At 40.2% G+C, this 21,603-nt stretch overlaps 1 protein-coding gene across 11 annotated transcripts in view; it reads right to left on the bottom strand.

Annotated features, from left to right (window-relative positions):
* sipa1l1 (signal-induced proliferation-associated 1 like 1) overlaps positions 1–21,603 on the bottom strand; it is a 444,836-nt gene that overhangs the window by 372,950 nt on the left and 50,283 nt on the right. For all 11 annotated transcript variants that reach the window (XM_063052303.1, XM_063052359.1, XM_063052321.1 and 8 more), the window contains one exon: positions 21,076–21,147. The gene's annotated coding sequence lies outside the window, so the exon portion shown is untranslated. The remainder of the gene's footprint in view (positions 1–21,075; positions 21,148–21,603) is intronic.

The raw sequence follows: 21,603 nt of genomic DNA, 5'->3' as shown, positions 1-21,603 counted from the left end.
GAGAATCAAGGGATATGGGGTTACTGCAGGAAAATGGTGAAGCAGAATACCAGCCATAGTCCCACTGCATGCTGGAACAGGGAGAACTTGCAATATTACACATTAAGGGCATTTTTCAGCTCAGTGGATTTTACTGGCCACATGCTAGATAAATGAGAAATTTATGTTAAATAGATCACCCCGTGGACAAGTGAAATTTCTCTACAACCTCAACTTGATTTGAATTCAGTCCAGAATATTGAGCTGAACCTAAATGCAACAACAAAGTTACTTCCTCCCAGTGGATGCTAGCAGTTTATCCACTAGGGATGAAGCATTCACGTACACGTTTCTGAATACTTTTCATTGCATTGCCTATAAATGAAACTCCAGCAATGTTCTACTCAACTAAAAGGTCTGCACAGCATTCCAGAATTAATAAATTACTGTCTTTCAATTCATTTCTGACAGTCTTCTGTAGGTCTTGTAAAATGATTACTCATATGTGAGTGATGAACTACCGCATATCAAAAGTTTCTGATTAGATCTGTATCTCAGAACAAACCCAAGCTTGGTTGGAGGAATTCTATTTGTCAATATATGTCTCAGAATATTATCTTGTGGGAAGATGGTTGGTAATCACTTTCCAGCTAAAACTTACAGAACTGAACCATGCTTGTGATTGGCTCGAAAGTTTAATTTTTTTCAGCCAATTAATACTAACATGTTTTCTGCTCACTTCCCTCTTCCCTAAGGGTTTTGTGCTGATCTGCACTATATTTGTAATTTTTTTGTAATTTATTTTTTATTGAATTTCATCAAACAAACATTTCCATAAGATGTATTTCAGATAGTGTGTGTGTGTGTGTGTATATATACATACACACACACACACACACACATCCCTTATAATCATATTTGTCACAAATCTCCACATAATATTTGTCTGAGGTATACACTTATAGAAGAGAGGAAAGAACAATCGAAAGAAGAAAACTATGTACAGAGTAGGGAGTGATCTTTTTTTTACAACATATTCATTGACTTGTGAGAATAAAATCAGGCCTATGAGGTGTTATGTAGTTAAACTATTTTTTCCAATATGAATAAAATTGTTCCAACTTATGATTAACAGATGCTGTTATCTTCTCCATTTTGTAAATGTCCATTGTAATTTCCATCCATACATTTAAAGTTGGGCTCTCCTGTGATAACCATTTCCTGGTCAGGGTCTTTTTACCGGTCACCATCAGTACATTCATTAAATATTTATCTCTTTTCAACCATTCTTGAGGTATATACCCAAAATATATGGTCTTACTCTCTAAGGGTATTTCACATTTAAAGATGTCTTGTAGGGCATTATGTATCCCACTCCAACAGTGTTTGATAACTGGGCATTCCGAGAAAATATGATCATGGTTTGCATTTTGATTTCCACAATTTCTCCAGCAAACAGGGGGGTTACTATCATAATGGGATTTCTGAGAGGGTGCAATAAAATATCTTATCAAGTTTTTCCATCCAAACTCCCTCCATTTCTGTGAACTGGTACACTTCCATTGATACCTCCATATTATTGTCCATTCTTCCTCAGATATTATTATCCCTCCTTCCTTCTCCCATTTTGTTTTAATGTATGAAGTCGAATGTGTTTTAAGATTTGGCAAACCCTTATACATGCTTGAAATGATTTTACTACCATTGTCTGAATTATATGCTTTTCTAAATAGCTCTATCAGATATGTACTTGCCTTGCCTACATTTTTAACCGTCCTATTAACATACTGTCGCATCTGTAAATACCGGTAAAAGTCTTGTTTTTCTAATAAGTGTTTCTCTCTGAGCATTTCAAAACTGAACAGTGTTCCTTCTTTCATTATGTTGCAAATAGCTGTAATTCCTTTAGCTGTCCAGTCCTTAAATTTAGCATCCAGATTATTTGGCGTAAAATCCGAGTCATATGCACACCATTTAAGAATTGCAATGTCTCTCTCTAGTTTATATTCTTTTATAATAGTTTTCCATATTTTAAGAGTCAATTTCACCCATGGGTTGTCAATATTATTTATGTAACGCTGTAGGTTGTTATCAGCCAAAATTGCCTGTATGGGGATGGAAAATATCCTCTCCTCAATGTTTTTCCATTGAGTGTCACATGATGGGTTGCACTAGTATATCACAGTTCTCAACTGTGCTGCAAAACAATAATCTCTAAGGCAGATCCCATCCCCCTTTTCCATGGCTAATTGCAAAGTTTTGAGACGAACCCTAGGCCTTTTACCTTGCCATATATAGCTTGATAGCATCTTGTTCCACTCATTGAATTGATTTTGGTTAATCTCTATTGGTAGGGTCTGAAAGAGATATAGTAGTCTGGGCAGTATATTCATTTTAATAGATTCAATCCTTGAACTGAGACCAAGAAAAGGAATTAGGTCCCACCTTGTTATATCTTCCTTAATTTTTTATATATAGATTGATAATTGCGTTCTCATAATTTTGCCAAATCTTTGGGCATAATGATACCCAAATATTTGATGGACTCTGTTTGCCATGCCCAAGGATATCTACTTTCAATTTCTCTTGGTGGGCTATAGTTGTATGAAAGTAGTTGGATTTTATCTATGTTGATCTTGTACCCTGATAATTGGCCACATTGTTCAAAAGATTGCATCAATTTAGGTAAACAGTCTGTTGGTTGCCCTATTAAGGCGGGAGGAGAAGATGGCAGCGCGACGCAGCGCGCGTAGCCTCTTCGGTGAAATGATATTGAATTTGTAAGTAGGAAGCCGGGCACAATTCTGATTTGATGGAGACAGACGTGAGAAGCAGAGGAACATCTGGAGAAATTTCTGAAATGCCCGGTTCGCTGCCACTGCTACTGTGCAATCGAGAATCTCCTGGGAGAAGGCCCCAAAATCCCCAGCTTTGCCTGCTGCTGGCTACCGAGGCTGAGGTCAAAGCGTTCGGCAGAGATGGTGCTCAGTACTCAGTGTCGGAGGGCTGATCAGAGCTCGAAGTATTCGGACGACTCAGAGTCGGACTGTGGTCGGGCATGGCAGGGAGAGTTTTCTTCCTTCTCCTGTCTGCGTGAGATGCGGGACTTTCGAGAGACTTTGAACTTTTTTACTGTACCATGGCCTGTTCTTCATCAAGTTATGGTATTGTTGCACTGTTGTAACTATATGTTATAATTATGTGGTTTTTGTTAGTTTTTCAGTCTTGGTCTGTCCTGTGTTTCTGTGATATCACATCAGAGGAATATTGTATCATTTCTTAATGCATGCATTACTAAATGACAATAAAAGAGGACTGCGTGTCCTCATAATCTAATCTAATCTAGATAGATCAAAATGTCATCCGCTTAACAGGCCAATTTATGCTCACCCCCTTTAATAGTAATTCCCCTGATATCTTCATTTTGTCTGATGTATTGAGCTAATGGTTCCAGATATAATGCGGAGAGTAGCGGTGACCATGCACAACCCTGTCTCGTGCCCCTTTCTCGGGTAAAACTATTAGATAAATATCTATTGATTTTAATCTTGGCAGTAGGATTATCATATAGTGCCTGTATAGTTTTAATAATTGTGTCATGTAGACCAAATCTATGCAAAACTCTATAAAGAAAATTCCAATTAACCAAATCACATGCCTTTTCAGCGTCCACGCTTATTATTATTGCTACAATTTCATTTTTTTTATATATATATGATCCATAATGTGAAGTGTCCTTTGTATACTGTCTTGTGTTTGGCGTTGTTGTATGAAACCTATCTGATCATAATGTATCAGTGTGGGTAGAAACTCTTCTAATCGTTTGGACATGATGGAGGTAAATATTCTATAATCCACATTAAGAACAGATATTGGTCTAAATGACTCACATTCCATGTTATCCTTGCCTTCTTTCGGTATAGCTGAGATTATTGCCTCCTTCCAGCTAGGTGGCATTTGCGCCTTTCTCAGAGCCCAGTTCAGTGTGGGGAGTAAAACAGGGATTAACTCACTTCTAAACTCTTTATATCACTCTGCCATATATCCATCTGATCCTGGTGACTTGCTTAATTTAAGCCTACTAATTGCAGTTTTTAGTTCAGCTTCAGTTACGTCAGCAGTCATCTTTCTATTTTGTTTTTTGCTTAAAGTGGGTAACTCCGAAGAATTCAGGAAGGTGTCAATTTGAGTTAAGTTTCCCCCTGGAACTTTGGAATATAGAGTTTTGCAAAACATTTCAAAAGCTTCATGAATTTCACATGGCTTATTTATTTTTTTTTAAAATCACTTTCGTTCTTCGATCCCTAATTCTATGAATTGTATTTTCTGCTATCTTTTTTCCCCAGTTTCCACGCCAGTATTTTCATAGATTTAGATCCACTTTCATAGTGTCTCTGTTTCCGAAACATTATTTTTTTTCTAATTTCTTGTGTAGCCAAACTATTAATTTCATTCCTAATTTTTTTAGTTTCCTCTTGTGTATCCTGTGCCAAACTCAATTTGTGTTTTTTTCTTGTTCCTTCAGCCTATTTTGTAATTCCTCTAATGTTTTATTCCTTACTTTTTCTTATATGAAGATATCACTATAATTTTCCCTCTTAAGATAGCCTTCAGAGTATTCCATAGAATGGGAGGTGAAATCTCTCCATTATCACTGAATTCTAAGTAAAGACCAATTTTTTTTAAATCTGTTCCTTAAAATAGGGATCCTTGAGTAGACTTACATTTAGTTTCCACATAGTATTCTTTGGTTGTAGGTCAAAGTTAACAGATAAATATATAGCAACACACATCAAAGTTGCTGGTGAACGCAGCAGGCCAGGCAGCATCTGTAGGAAGAGGTGCAGTCGACGTTTCAGGCCGAGACCCTTCGTCAGGACTAACTGAAGGAAGAGTGAGTAAGAGATTTGAAAGTTGGAGGGGGAGGGGGAGATCCAAAATGATAGGAGAAGACAGGAGGGGGAGGGATAGAGCCAAGAGCTGGACAGGTGATAGGCAAAAGGGGATACGAGAGGATCATGGGACAGGAGGTCCGGGAAGAAAGACAAGGAGGTGGGGGGGACCCAGAGGATGGGCAAGAGGTATATTCAGAGGGACAGAGGGAGAAAAAGGAGAGTGAGAGAAAGAATGTGTGCATAAAAATAAGTAACAGATGGGGTACGAGGGGGAGGTGGGGCCTTAGTGGAAGTTAGAGAAGTCGATGCTTATGCCATCAGGTTGGAGGCTACCCAGACGGAATATAAGGTGTTGTTACTCCAACCTGAGTGTGGCTTCATCTTTACAGTAGAGGAGGCCGTGAACATCGACTTCTCTAACTTCCGCTAAGGCCCCACCTCCCCCTCGTACCCCATCTGTTATTTATTTTATGCACACATTCTTTCTCTCACTCTCCTTTTTCTCCCCCTGTTCCTCTGAATATACCTCTTGCCCATCCTCTGGGTCCCCCCCCTTGCCTTTCTTCCCAGACCTCCTGTCCCATGATCCTCTCGTATCCCCTTTTGCCTATCACCTGTCCAGCTCTTGGCTCTATCCCTCCCCCTCCTGTCTTCTCCTATCATTTTGGATCTCCCCCTCCCCCTCCAACTTTCAAATCCCTTACTCACTCTTCCTTCAGTTAGTCCTGACGAAGGGTCTCGGCCTGAAATGTCGACTGCACCTCTTCCTACAGATGCTGCCTGGCCTGCTGTGTTCACCAGCAACTTTGATGTGTGTTGCTTGAATTTCCAGCATCTGCAAAATTTCTGTTGTTTGAGATAAATATATAGGTGACTTACATCTATTGTCCTAATTCCACAGGTGATTATTTTGTCTCTATCTTTTCCAAATGTTATGAAATAGTCTATTCTTCTATATACGGAATGGGGGGCAGAATAATGAGTGTAATCCCTTCTGTCGAGGAAAAGGTCCCTCCATATATCAATTGGACCAACATCCTCAAAAAGAGTAACACACATCAAAGTTGCTGGTGAACGCAGCAGGCCAAGCAGCATCTGTAGGAAGAGGTGCAGTCGACATTTCAGGCCGAGACCCTTCGTTGCACCTCTTCCTACAGATGCTGCTTGGCCTGCTGCGTTCACCAGCAACTTTGATGTATGTTGCTTGAATTTCCAGCATCTGCAGAATTCCTGTTGTCCTCAAAAAGAGTGTTAACTTTCTTGTGTAAGGACTTTGTTTCATAAGTTTTTCCTATTGGAAGAGTCTAACTTTGGTTGTAATTGTAAATTCAAGTCTCCCCCACATATCAAGAGACCTTCTGTTTCAGTTACCATAATATTAGTAATTTTCTAGAAGAAACTAATAGCACTTCCTGGGGGTGTGTATATATTCAATAAAGTAACTGGATTTCCATCTATATTCCCCCTTACCAGAATGCACTGTAGTTGTATTAATAACAACAGTTCCCACTCTAGCATTCTCAATGAACAACTTTTGTGCATGCTCAGTTATGTCAATAGACTACTGAATCTTCATCACGTCCCTGAAGAGCACATGCAACATCGAGATGGCATAAGGAACAAAAATTATAATACTCCCCCAGTTATTGATCATTATCCAACCTTCATACGTAGATAATGCACCGCATTTGTCTATTAAACAGTTATAGATGGCAGCACAGTGGTGCAGAGTACACTAGCTGCCTCATAATTGCAACAACCCAGGTTGAATCCAGAATTCTGGTGCCGTGTGGAGAGTGTAGCTTTGTCCCTGCAACTCTGTAGGTTTCCTCCAGTGCTACAATCAACACCCCCCCCCCCCACCCACCACCACATTCCAAAGATGCAAGGGTTAGCAAGTCAAATGGTCACTATATTCACCCAAAATGCATAGTTGAGAGGCAGAATCTGGGGAAGTTGATGAGAATGTAGGGAGAATGAAATGGGATTTGTGTAGGATTCAGATAAATGGGCGTTTAATGGTCGTTGCAAACCTGATGGACTGAAGGGACTATTTTCTATGATAAATGTGTTATTTATTGCGTTAGCCATTCTGGTTTGTCTCATGGCAGAATGAAAATGCAATTCAAAATAGAAATCTGACAACAATATAGGTATTGTGTTCTTTGGAGAGAAAGGGAGAAAGGCGATTCTGTGGACCAAACAAGTCAAGAACTCAATTGTAGTGGACAATGCATAAACTTGTGCAGAGACTCATTCTAAAAGAATGGCAATGCTTTCATTTCTGGGACTGGGCTGTTGAATGGTCTAGCATTCCATCCTGTACATTTATGGTTAAAATGTCCCACATGCATACTCTAAAAAGCAGATTGAAACATGTAACCAGAGTTATTTTAAATAAGAGACATACATGCTGTAAAACCACATTATTTACATTCCCAGAAGTAGCAGGATTCTGAATCAATCAATCAAGCAGGCCAGTGAGTGTCTTGACCAGCAGAAGAGTGGGATAACATCCAGGTGTTTTTGGATGAATGCTCAGGTAACCATAAGGAATTATGTAGTATCAATAGATTAATAGTAGTAATAGCAGCAGCAGCAGCAGGGGTGGAGGCAAAAAAAAAAACAGCTAGCCAATATTCCCTGACAGAAACACATGTCCATAGACACCAGAAACAGAAGGCAGCTCCAAATGTGCTGGAATTAAGAGGCTCAAGATAATGATCACTTCAGCAAAGTAGCACGAGCTTGGGAGCAATTGTGAAACTGTGCCATAGCACCTTGGTGGTTTGAGAAGAGAGTAAAGGAAAATTCAGGGCCTCAACTTTATTCATTCATCCGTTGTATAGTATCAGGACATCACAGAGGAGGCCAACATTAACTGTCCATCTCAAAAGCCACTTTCACTGCATCATACCATCTGGTGAAGGCAATCCTAAAGTGTTTTTTTCTTTTGTTTGTGTTGGTGGGGGGGGGGGCGGAGAAAGAGAAGGTGCTAAACAAAGTAACTGAATGTACAGAAATACATTTCCAAAGATAAGGGGGCTTCTGGTTGAGTAATCATTCAATTTTTAAAATACCAATTTTCATAATTTTCCATGTCATCATACTCCAGATCTCAGATTTCCAACCCACAGAAGCATCAGTATTCTAGCATCTGTGTGCACCGTTTTCAATCACTCCACTTCTGGTAGCCATGTCTTCTGTTGCCTAAGAGCTAAAACTTGAGAATTCCTTTCCTTAACTTCTCCATTTCTATCAACTCATGTTTCCCCTTTAAAGACCTTTCTCAACCTTTCAACCCAACCAGCTCATTATCTGCACCACTAACACTATAAATGATCAGTGTCAAATTCTATTCGAAAACAATTAAATTGTTGCTAAAATGAGTAGTAAGAAATTAGTAAAAATATACCAGTCAGTTTCAAGAAGCAACTTAGAAGGCTTATAAAATCTTGGTGTCTCTCCCACAACGAGATTGTAACTCATACAAGTAGAGCTATTGCTTTTGAAACTTACATAAAACTCTGTTTAGACTGCATTCAGGTGGCTGCATTCAATTCAGGACACCACTAAATAAAAAACTTTGGAAGAAATTGTTTTAGCCAAGATGATACTGGAAATCAAAGAGTTAAATCATCAGAACAAGACTATGTATACTTCTATCTAATTGAGTACAGTTGACTTGACGGATGCTCTAAATGAAATGTTTAATATGACAACTAATGGATTTAATAGAGTGTGCAGAGTAAATGTTTCCTCTGGTGATGGATTGCAGGATAAAGGAAGTATAACAAATTGGAGTCAGGTCAATTCAACATCAAAAATACACTTCTTCACACAAAAGACAGCATAAATCTGAACTGTTCCCCAAAAAAAACTTTGGGGTTACCTTATGTCCACACAATATTTCAAAGAAGAGATCAATAGATGAAAGGCAGACATATTCTAGGTGAAGGAATAAAGACGATAGAAATATGATCCAGGTTATAATGGCTTACATCTGTCCCCATCAAAAGACACTATTGACACATTCACACCATGGCTTATACACTTCTCCATCTCAGCTCAGCAGACATACACATAGCAGGTAGTGCCTAACCAGCTATGCAAAATATACACATATAATTTAACTTCGGTTAACAGAGTCTTGAAGAAATTAACACGTGACCAGTGCACCAGCCAATTTTGATCCCATAAGTCAACCTCAAGGGAACATACCATTTAGTCATCATCATGCTGATAGTTTTAATGTGCACCAATTGCTCTGTTTGAAATTTCATCTTGCATTACACCAGCTTTCACCATTTCATCAGTAGTACTAAAGGCTTTAATGTAAATTTGAGACACATACATATAATGCAAGCTGGGAGTTAAAAGTTAAACATCTGAAATGGTAATTATTTGCCAGCACATCACAGAATCAAGTCCAGTTCAGAGGTTCAGCAACCAGAAACTCAAGTTACAGCATCCGATGCAGTTCTTTCATTATTATATATGCAAGCCAGTTAAGGATAAAGTATGAAAAGGGCAAGTTTACCTACAAAGACCATAAATACCTACCTTTCATGAGGACTGTTATAAGTTGGTTATATGTGGGACAGAATCATTATTTGGATCCATCACAGTGGTAATGATATTACACATAAGGAAGCTGTAATGGGCATACATTTCCCCATCAGCGGTGCTACATGGTATTCCATACACTTTGAAATAAACTTCAATTACCTGGGGTAATTTAGGAGGACTTAATCAGTACTTAAAGTCTATAAATGACATTTTAATATCAAAATTCTATAATTCTATTTATAAACACTGCAGAATATGCAATAGCAAACAAAATTTTCCTAATGAAATTGAAAATATTCTGATATTATAAGAGCAAAAACTTGCTACTTGGCTGAATCATAGATGTATTTGAACAAATATTATATGACAACATCTATACCAATGCTCATGCTTAAATCAAAGTAGCAAGCTGATAGCTCTGTGGTCAAAATATTTTAATTATAAAAATGCAGTGCATAAGCCAAAGAGAACTATGCTCTGTAATTTACAGACAGTTCACTGAAAACGCCTTCCACCTCAACACCACTCCACCCCCATCCCATTAACAGAGGCTGCAGCCACAGTATCTCATGTCCAGACTGCTGTTCTTTGTACATTCAATACACCAGCAGTCTTCAGCTGATGAAGGAAAGTGTGTTTGAAGATTAAGACCTTAGACCTGACACAAAACCCATGTTCTACCTGGCAACAGATCTTTGTGGCATCCTTAACCTCCCATTTACTTTTAGACATGGATCACCTACACCAGGCACAGCAAAATCCACAGAAGGATAAGCAAACCAGTATCAATGTCCTCACTGATCTCCATCATTAAGACTCTCATTAACATCAGCTCCATTATGCAAATCCCAAATACAAAATTCCAAAAGCAGTCTTTTCTCTGTCTGCTTTGAATAAATTTACCAGGTGACAGGAAAAGATTTATCAAGTACTTGCTCAAATCCTCTGAGAAAACACAACATGCCCATCGATTCCTCGGTTTCCCAATCCACATCTGCCCAAGGTGGAGAAGGAGTATCCAGGAGTGTTCAGAACCTCAAAGCTCAGCATTGGAGAAGTGCATTAAGGATGGTGATCTGTGTCTCTTCAGTTGCTACCTATCCACCTACCCCAGGAGGCACCTCTTAGAGCCTTTTCAAACTACAGAAGATTTGTTAGACAATCTAGTTAGTACACATCAGATTATCTATACTGTCTGAGATGTGCATACATTCAAGACAAAAGTTTATCTCCACCAGTCTGTGTCAAAGAGTGAAATCGGAACAGTGGGAAAATCCTGAATTTACTTAAGGTTTACTAATTATCCCCTTCCTTGAATGCTTGGTATTGCAATTTGATAAGATAATCACTTGGAGGTCACTATACAAGCCAAGAATAGTAGTCTTGACTGCTAACAATGGAGTACTTACACCTCTTATGACAAGGTTGAGCTAGAAGTGAGATAATACAATATAGCACAGACCAGATATCAAAATAAACTAAACCTGTCTGCCTCCATATGATCCATAGCTCTCCACTGCATTCCACGTATCCAACAATGACAGCTACATTTGTACAGTTCTGTTGTGTGTTTGTAGGTGGCTCCTGAGTCCAAATTGTGAGTGACACAGACGTCCACAATAAGGACACGAAACCCATGCTGGATCTGGAAGTAGAGCCGCTGCTATTGCTTTCCTTATCAGCTAGCAATTAGTACTACCTGGTGTCTCTCCTCCAGGTTGTCGTGAGTGGTTCTGTCTAAGGCTTACCAGTCACTCCAGGTCTTCACACTCTGTCTGCTGTTTTTAGCCCAGCGTGTGCGGTGTTACCTTTCACATGTTCTTTGAACCTCTTACAGGGCTTGCCTTGATTCCTCCTGCCCAGCGAAAACTCACCATATAGTAGTTGCTTGAGGATTCAGGAATCTTTCATGCATATGACGTGCCCTGTCCACTGAAGCTGTGCATTTACAAACATGACCCCAACACTCATGGTTCCTGCCCTGTCGAGGACCTCTAGGTTTGTGACTCGGTCCTGCCAACAGATGCCAAGGATTGAACTCAGACTACACATATAAAATCCCTCTAGAATTTTGAGCGATTCATTCACGTGTTACACCATGCAATCAAAGACCCTGAATGTGGTGTCTGTCTGAACTACAGACTTGATGGATCACTCGCTGACCTGCATGGACTCAATACCAGAACAAAGACAGTCAAAAAAACTCATCCTTGAACACTCTACACTGACGAATGTGCCCTGATAGCTTAGTGAATCAGACCTTCAACTAACTGCAGACATCCCACCTCTCCCGGAAGTTCTGGGAGTCTCCCGCATATCGATAGTGGCTCCCTGACGCCCGGAAATTATATACAATATCCCGGAAATAGATTTTTTTGAGAGGAAGAGTGAGCATCCTGATTGGTCTCTCTTCGTGCTAAGAGTGGTCCCCAGCCACCAGGCCACGAGGAAACAATATGATTTGGCGATATGAAATTATATGAGTCAGCTGCACCTTTCCTCATTCCCTGTCATGCACTGCTGAACTTGAACACACGGGAGGTCATCAGTGACCCGAGACATGCAAAGGAATGGATCCGTGACCCATTTGTGAATGTTTCCGGTGAATCATCCACATCAGCGCGGGAGAAAGATCAACTCCTCGAGTTTGCAAATGACGACAGGCTGAAAAGTATGTTTGACATAACATCTTTGCTGGCATTCTGGATCAAAGTCGAGGCTGAATATCCTGATATAGCCATGAAAGCACCGAAAATGTTACTTCCATGTCCAACATATCTCGGTGAAGCGGAGTTTTCTGCAATGAATGCAACGAAAACTAACTTGCGGAATAGATTTGTTGCAGAGAAACAAGCCCAGGGCTCCCACTGATTCATCGATATTGGTGTGTTGCAATGATTTTATATGTTCATACGGGGAAAATATGCGTTGTGTGTTTAATATCCAAACGTTACTTAAAATGTTATGATGCGATTGACTTATCACCTATATTCCGGTTGTGATTAACACCCCCGCCCACGGTCGGCCGGTCCGCAAGAATATTGTCAATATTAAACTGGTCTGCAGTCCAAAAATGATTGCGGACCCCTGCTAAGTAGACCTATCAGTTTTCTCTTTGGGCGGGCTTTACAGTCGACCTCAAAAATAATGACAGTGTTGCTCGCTGCACGTTTGCAATAGTGAATTTTCTATTGTCCATGGTGGGTTAAAATGTAAAAGACATGTTGAAGTGAGTTTAACAGATGTCATTCATTCATTAGCATAGCTAACGTTATTTAAACTAGCTGGCTGGCTGCTAAGGAGCTGCGCTATTGACGTCCTACGTGATGAGGCCAAACTCCCTGTAGACTTGCTTAAAGCTGTAATAGAATAAACATGATAATATAACATAAGTATATATTTTAATGTCACATTATCTGCATATACCCAACTCGGTTTACAGATTAGACAAAATGACTAAACAAAGTATTACATACACCCTTGGAGGTCGAACGTGGGGGGCGGGGGGAATATGGGGTTGCAGGGGGCAGGGGTGTTACCCTCCCTGAACTGGTAGTGCTACCTCCCTGAAATGAGTTTTTGCAGGGTGGGATGTCTGTAATTGTCAACAAGTTTGCAGAAGCCTCACGTCTTTGTTCTTACTGTCAGCCTAAGCAAGATAGAAGCACCATTTCTTCCTGCTCCTGGATCAGCTGCTACAGTGGAAGAATTCAAGTATCCCAGCAGTGTCATTTGTAGTGATGGCTCACTAAACTTCAGCACCAGGATTTGCAAAACCAGCCAGAACACTGGTTGACTGTAATCAAGTATGCTGAACCAGCACAACATTCGCCTGCCCACAAAACTGAAGATGTACAAAGCCGTTATCCTCAGCAATCTCCTGTATGGATGTGAAACCTGGACGGTATAAAAGATCCCTCTTAAGTGTCACCATAAATTCTGCTTCCATTCCACCCCTGGCAGGATAGTACAGGCACCTTCTCTAAACTTTTCCCCTCTCACCTTAAAAGTTATGTTCTCTAGTATGAGACATTTCAATCTTGGGGATAAAAAAAAAAGACGATGACTATCCCATCTCGTAATTTTATAAATCTCAGTAAACTTATCACCAACATCATGATCAAATGAACAACAGTGATTCACACTATTCAGTATGCAGATTCATAGACAATTTACAGTGAGCTCCTCAAAGCACTGGGGATATATCACATTCTATCAGCTTGAATGGATGGGTCACATCAATGTCAGACGTCCAAAACAAACACATTACTCTGAGCTCATCATGGTAAGCAACTTCTGCGAGGGTGGGAAAAAAAACACACGTCCTCAAAGCCTCCATGACAGTCTCACTACTTATGGAAATAAAGAGTTGAAACCAGCAGAGAAGCATACCGGGAAGTACTGTGCACAAGTTTATCCATTCAAAGCACATGAAGACCAAACACAAACAATAGATGTAAAGTACACAGAAATGCATTTGGTTCACCACTAATCAAGTACAACATGTCCATCTGCAGCACCAGTTGTAAACCTCTTTTAACACCCAAGAACCTCCAGAGCTGCCTTACTTTCACAACAATAAGAAAACAAAGATCCCCAGAAAGTGATGACAGTAAATTGAAATCACCTCACCTTTCTCCTTTAATATCCCCACTAGGGCAAGGCAGACAGTAAGAGAGATTTTCTTCCAGAAAGCATCATTAACACTAAATTGATCTCCAGCTGGCTTGGTCATTTGCCTTTAGCGCAATCGAACTGTTCACAACACTTACAAAAAATCTCTGCATTCTGTGGTTGTAAACCACTTTACCTCTATCTCCTGCAGAGATTTATTTTGAATGTACTGAATAATTAGATACGAGTAAGCAGGAATAATATACTAAATTTTGACCAAACTGAACACATTAGGGGAAAAAATTGATTTGCAGTCTCCTGCTGTTAATGCAAATACTGGACCTTGAATTCTTAGCTGCTGCAACTAAGTATGCATCAATGAAGATCACATGAGAAAATAACAGTCATTTTAAAATAACCAGTTAAAAATACAGGAACTAGTTCCATGAATGTTGAAAGCAGAATAAAGGCTGAAAAAACATGGTGAGGCAACACGGTGGTGTAGCGATTAGTGCTGAGCTATTATAGCACCAGTGACTTTCATTCAACTCTTGCTCCTGAGGAGTATGTAATTTCTCACCGTGACAGCACAAGTTTTCTCTGGGTTCTCTGGCTTTCTCCCACATTCCATAGGTATACAGGTTAATAGGCAAGTTAGTCACATGGGTGTAATTAGGCAAAACGGGCTACTGTGGTTTAAGGATTCTAATTACTAGAAATAAATCTATGATCAGATTGCTTTTCCCACTCACCATGAAATAGTTTGGAAAGGCAGTGGTGTCTTTTTCAACAGTTATATGAAGCATTTACAAGGATTGGATTGAATATGATTTACAGTATATACAGTATTGTGCAGAAGTCTAGCAAATGTAAAAAAAAATTGTAAAGCGAAAATGCTTTCAAAAGTAATGAAATGAAAAGTTTTTAAATATCAAAAAATTTACTATAAAGAGCAGTAAACAGTAAAAAAAAATTGTGTGATCACCCTTTGTCTTTAAAACTGCATTATTTCTCTTGGATACCCGGTTTTGAGGTTTTATAAGAAAATCGGCTGGGAGGTTGTTCCAAGCATCCTGGAGAACTTGCCACAGTTCTTCTGCAGACCTTGGTCGTCTCACTTGCTTGTCTCTCCAGGTAACCCCAGACAGCCTCAGTGATGTAAGATCAGGGCTCTGTGGAAGCTATACCATCTGTACAGAGCTCCCTGTCATTCTTTTTGCTGAAGATAGTTACTTATGGCCTTGGTCGCATGTATGGGGTTATCGCCCTGCTGCACATCGAAGTTGGGACTGATCAGGTGCCTTCTTGTTAGTATTGCATGATGCATGAAAGTCTGTGTGTAGTTCCCAGCACTAAGGATTCCATTAATTCTGACCTGATCGCGTTTGCAGAAATGTGGCTCCAAACCTGTAGGGAACTCCATTGTGTTTCCCTACTGGTGGCAGACACTCATCCAAGTAGCGTTCTGCAGCTCTTCTACAGACAAACTGCCTCCTGTATGAGCCAAAAATTTCAAATTTTGACTCATCAGTCCACAGAACTTGTTGCCATTGTTCAGCACCTCAGCCCTTCTGCTTCAGTTCCACTTAGAAGGAATGGCTCTTTGGCAGCAAATGCTCTGGACTGATGAGTCAAAATTTGAAATTTTTGGCTCAAACAGGAGGCAGTTTGTCTGTAGAAGAGCTGTAAAGTCCCTGAAATACATGAAATATTAAAACTATGTCATATAGTAGGGTTTCAGCTGAACAGATTGCTGTGCAGCTGTGCTCTTACCAAGAGATGCAATTTAAAACAAAGGGAGATTTGGCCCAGAAATAAAACAGTTCATGTTTCCTGCAGTGAAACATGGACGACAGCCAGGTGTTGACTATTCTGAAGCGAGTAACGTTTTAGATGGGAAGTGAACTTTCCAACAAAACCTCAGTAAACCACTGCAATTTACTATTCAATGGAACTAACTACAAATCATCTAGAGGGTCACCACTGACCACAAAGGTAATTGACCACCCACAATTATCATAAATTACAAGAGCAGGTCATACAGTAGGAATTCTCTGGCCAGCTACTCTACTGCTAATTTGCTAAAGGCTTGATATCTTCTATAAGGAGTAAGTCAACTGTATGAAAGAAGGCTCCACTTATGCTGCAACCAAAAAAAAAATTGAACTCAACATCACCCAGGAAAAGGTTCAAAAGGTCCATTTTTGTTATCAATATATGTATGCAGAACACAACTAAGATTTGTCTTCTCCAACAACAGGAATTCTGCAGATGCTGGAATTTCAAGCAACACACATCAAAGTTGCTGGTGAACGCAGCAGGCCAGGCAGCATCTCTAGGAAGAGGTACAGTCGACATTTCAGGCCGAGATCCTTCATCCTGAGGAAGGGTTTCGGCCTGAAACACCGACTGTACTTCTTCCTATAGATGCTGCCTGGCCTGCTGCGTTCACCAGCAACTTTGATTCGTCTTCTCCAGCTAGCCAGAAAATATAGAAAATGACTGAAGTAGTTAAAAGACAGACATCAATCCCCTCCCCACACTAAAAGAAAAAGAAACAAAAACTTGCTAACTGCAAAATCCTCCCCCCCCCCCCACAACCGCTCCTTCGCATAGACTAACAGATCACCCACATGGAGAAACAACATCAGACCCCAAAACCCCAGCCCACCAATCAGTAGCAAGAATAAATGGACAAGAACACAATAGAACTGAAAGAGGCTGATATGAACTACAGTCCAATCCATAAATTACACATTTCGATAACATCTCTGAGAGTATTGGGACCCAGTGGCCCCTCCACGGGCAGCGACTTCGAATTGCAGAGTATTGAAGCAACTGCATCGACCACGTTAAAAAATATCATGACGTCTACTCTGTAGCATTTACATGATGCTGCAAATCAAGTTAGCAAGGGTTCTTAATAACACCTTTCAAACAAGCAATACACATAATGTGCTGGAGGTGCTCATTTATGGATGGGAATAAACAGTCGATGTTTCAGGCTGAGAGCCTTCACCAACATTTAGACCAAGGGAACTGCTGTAAGTAGATGCATAGAAACATCACCATTTTCCCCAAATTACACATCTAGGCAGCACAACCTTCTAGAGTGATTAGAAATGTGGGTCAAATACTCCCCATCACAGCAACACCCATGTTCTAGGAATAAAAATCAAATTTTCATATTTATATTATATACATTTCAGTGAATTGAAAGTGTGCATACAATATACATGCTCATAAAATAAAGCACTAGATAGTCATTTTCCCCAGGGTGGGAATGTCAAATACAGAATGCATAGCTTTAGGGTGAATGGGAGAAGTGTTTAAAGGAGATGTGCGAGGCAGGTATTGAGTGGTAGGTGCCAGGAACACACTGCCTGGGAAGTGGTAGAAGCGAATAATGATAGCAACGTGCAAGAGGCATTTAGACAGGCACACGAACAGATAAGGAATGGGCGGATACAGACTACATGCCAGTAAATGTGTAGCTTAAATGGGCATCACTGTCAGCACAGATCTGTTCCTGTACTACACTGTTCTACATTCAATGTTCACAAACTTACACTACAGCAATGACTGCAAAAATAACTATAATGCATTGATGGAGCCTGAAGGCAGACAGCTCTACTACCCATATGCACACTCTATCTGAAAAGCTAGTCTCAGTCTCAGCTATTCATGAAAGTCTTTAATCATATACTTCATATCCATATGGAATTAAAAAGAGAAATCTAAACTAAAATTATGTTGATACCTTTCTGATTACATTTTTATTGACTAGTAACTAGTAAGATTGTAAAATGCAGACTATTAACCCTGCTCTCTCACAGTATTGAGTTATCTATTCTGGAAACAGTAACTTCCAGGATCTCTGAGGAAATTTTTAAAAAACATATGGTTTCAGCATAAGCCCTAACCTTATAAATATGTCTTATTACTTGTGTAGCACCCTTATCACTAATTGTTAATTAACCTCACCTGAATTCTCAATTCTGCTGGGAGCAGACCAATTTCTACAAATTAAAGCAAAGCTGTGAGGGAAAAGCTTAAACTCCACACCTTACACTTTACCACTAATAGTGGAAAGGAGATACGCATCATCTATGCCTACTCTTGGAGTAAGAGGATTGCAGTACATATATCACCACCCACCAGCACTGTAGGAGCAGAATATCTAGAGGAATTGAAGCATGTTAACTCTACTGATCCTTCTTCCCATTCCCTCTCTCCATCTGGATCAGAGAAAAAACATCCAAATTCTTTTATAAAATGATTTAATGCTTTTTTGCTCCATCGCATAGGCAACTGTTAAGAGGCTATCTAATTAGACCCAATGAACTGTCCATTCGCCATTAGATTAGATTCAACTTTATTGTCATTATGCTGAGTACAGATACAAGGCCAATGAAATGCAGTTAGCATCTAACCAGAAATGCAAAGAATAGTGTTATTTACAAAATAACTGTGAATAAAAAGTAAGTGCTACAGCACACAAATATGAAGTACTGAGACAGTAAAATATGAGTGCAATACTGCTTAACGCTGTGATGTGAGGTTCAGCAGGGTCACAGCCTCAGGGAAGAAGCTCTTCCTGTGCCTGCTGGTGCGGGAGTGGAGGCTCCTGTAGCGCCTACTGGATGGGAGGAGAATAAAAAGTCCATGGTTAGGGTGAGATGAATCCTTGATAATGCTTTTTGCCCTGCCCAGGCAGCGTTTATGGTAGATGTTCTCAATGGTGGGTAATTGGGTGCCAATAATCCGCTGGGCAGTTTTCGCCACACGCTGGAGTGCTTTGCGGTCCGATACGGGACAATTGCCATACCACACTGAGATGCAGTTGGTGAGTATGCTCTCAATGGTACAGTGGTAAAAGTCCGTTAGTATCCTGGGACAGGGGTGAGCTTTCTTGATGCTCCGCAGGAAATAAAGGCACTGTTGCGCCTTTTTGATCAGGATGGAGGAGTTCAGGGACCAGGTGAGATCCTCAGAAATGTGGACACCAAGGAATTTGAAGCTTGATACCGTGTTTGGCAGATTTCAGCCAGATGGACATAGAAGTCACAGTTTCTCTAATGAGCATCAGGATTAAACATCTAATTTTGTGCAGTTGTGACGCTCCTCTCTGTATCACTGAAACAGGTTCAACTGTCTTATCATCTTGTTATGGATGTCCAGTAGCAGAACAATATATTGATGGCAAGATGACAAAGACAGTTGACTATTCTTGTTTTAAGTTAAAGTCAGCTGACATTAAAATAAACAGGAAGCTACTCCACATGACCATGGACATTCACTTTGCTCTCCCTAAAACTTGATTCCTTTCTTTTGAAAGGTCATTGACCTGAAATGTTAATTTTGATTACTCTCCAAAGATGCAACTTGACTTGTTGTGTACCTCCAAGTCTGTTTTTATTATGACCAATATAGATTGATAACTGCAGTGACGAGACAAGGGTTCACTTGAATGGCATTCCTGTGGCACACGTGTAGCTATATGGTTGTTAACATTTACACGTTATTCTGACGGCAGGGATCACTTTTTTTTTAAAAAGCCAATTCTTATTCCATTATGGGATCGCAGACACACAGGCAGGCCTGGTAATCTAGTGATTAGCACAACACTTCACAGTATCAGTGACCCGCGATCAATTCCCAATGCTGTCTGTAAGGAGTTTGTGCGTTCTCCCTGTGACTGTGTGGATGTCCTCCGGGGGCTCCGGTTTCCTCCCATAAGTCCAAAGATGCATCGGTGGGTAGTTAATTGGTCCTTGTAATTTGCCCCGTGATTAGGCTAGGGTTAAATTGGGGGACTACTAGGCTGTGTAGCTCAAAGGGCCGGAAGGCACAAAGGGATGAAAGACAATAGCTGAGTAGATAGACAGATGAATACATACATAAAATCAATCAAAGAGCAAAAATCAGATGATGGAAATCTAAAGCAAACACAAAATGCTGAAAAATATCAGAAAAGAGGAGAAGGAGAGTTAATGTATCATGTCACCTCATCTCACCAAAATGGTTCTAATAGAAGCTCATCAACATGAAACATTAATTAAGCTTCTCTTTCTATGAATGCTTTCCATGACCTACTGAGTATCCTTAGCATCTTCCATCTGTAATTTCAAATGATCCTGCTCTCTGAGGCAAATGCAATAGGACCAGTACAGTTATAAAATCTAAATAATCTAGAAGTATTTAGAACAGAAATTCCTGAAAGGAGACACAAGAGACTGCAGATGCTGAAATCTGGAGCAAAACAAACTACTGTAAGAAATCAGCTGGTTAAGCAGCATCTATGAAGCAAAGCGATGGTAGACATTTCTGGTTGAGATCTCAACATCAAGGCTGAGTGTGTAAGGATGAAAGAGAGGGGTGAGACAGAGGGAGGCTGGAAGGTGTTAGGCGGAACCAGACAGGGAGAAGGTGGGGGAGGTTTTGGGGGCAGTGGAACCAAGAAAGTGAAGTGAGAGTATTGAGACAGAGGCTGAAGATAATAGGTGGAAAAATAACCAAAATAAATAGGTAGATGGAGCCACGTTTGTGCGCCTGTGTCTTGGACAAGAGGGAAGGAGTCGGTGATGAAAGCAGTTAACAAGTGGGGTGGGGGAGGGAGTAGGAAGATATGGAAAAAGTGAACAAGGAGGGAGACCCTGGATGGACTGGTAGGAGTGGAAAAAGGGGAGTGGATAACCTGAATTTTTTTTGACTACTCAAAAGGAATAGGAGATGCTGTTCTTCTAGATTGGATTTGGCATCATCATGGTGAAAGCAGAGAAAATGCAACTTGAAACTCAAGATGACCTCCTCTACATTGGCAAAACAGGCCTAGACTAGGAGATCATTTTGCAGAGCACCTGCACTCCATTCAAAAGTCATTTAGAGCTGTCAGTTTATTAGAAGCTCTGATAATTGGAAATCCAAAATAAAACAAGAAAACAGTGAAGTGTACAGGACATCAATCAAAACAAATAGATGATTTGGGAGTCATTTTAAAACAATAAATTAACCTCACCTTTATTTTCAGATGCTCAGAAGCTTGGCATGCACATTCACTATTTCCATTTTTAAGGCAGCTGGAATTATTCTGAAAATGAGAAGGAAAGGAAACATTAGCCATTCATCCCCAAGCAAAGCTAGCACTCACAAAAAGGATGTGTTGCAGGTTCAAAAGACAAATCGGACATTTGCCCTCGGCAGTTCAAACTTTTCAAAACCACTCAACCTCAACAATAACAACACACACACAAAATGCTGCATGAACTCAACAGCATCCATGGAAATGAAAAAAATAGTTGATGTTCCAGGCCAAAACTCATCCTGAAACATCGACTATAAATTCAGTTCCATGGATGTTGCCTGACCTGCTGAGTTTCTCCAGTATTGTGTGTGTGTGTGTGTGTGTGTGTGTGTGTGTTGCTTTGTATTTCCAGCATCTGCAGATTTCCTCGTGTTGAACCTCAAGAATAAGTACTTTTCAACAAGGTCACCTGTGTAAGAACCTTTTAATACATACCCAGACCCAGTATGGTCCCAGTATGGC

This window comes from Mobula hypostoma, chromosome 1 (assembly GCF_963921235.1).
Source record: "Mobula hypostoma chromosome 1, sMobHyp1.1, whole genome shotgun sequence".
In the NCBI taxonomy this organism is placed as follows: Eukaryota; Metazoa; Chordata; class Chondrichthyes; order Myliobatiformes; family Myliobatidae; genus Mobula; species Mobula hypostoma.
Note: the sequence above shows the minus strand (reverse complement) of the source record. Positions and strands in the feature narration are given on the sequence as shown.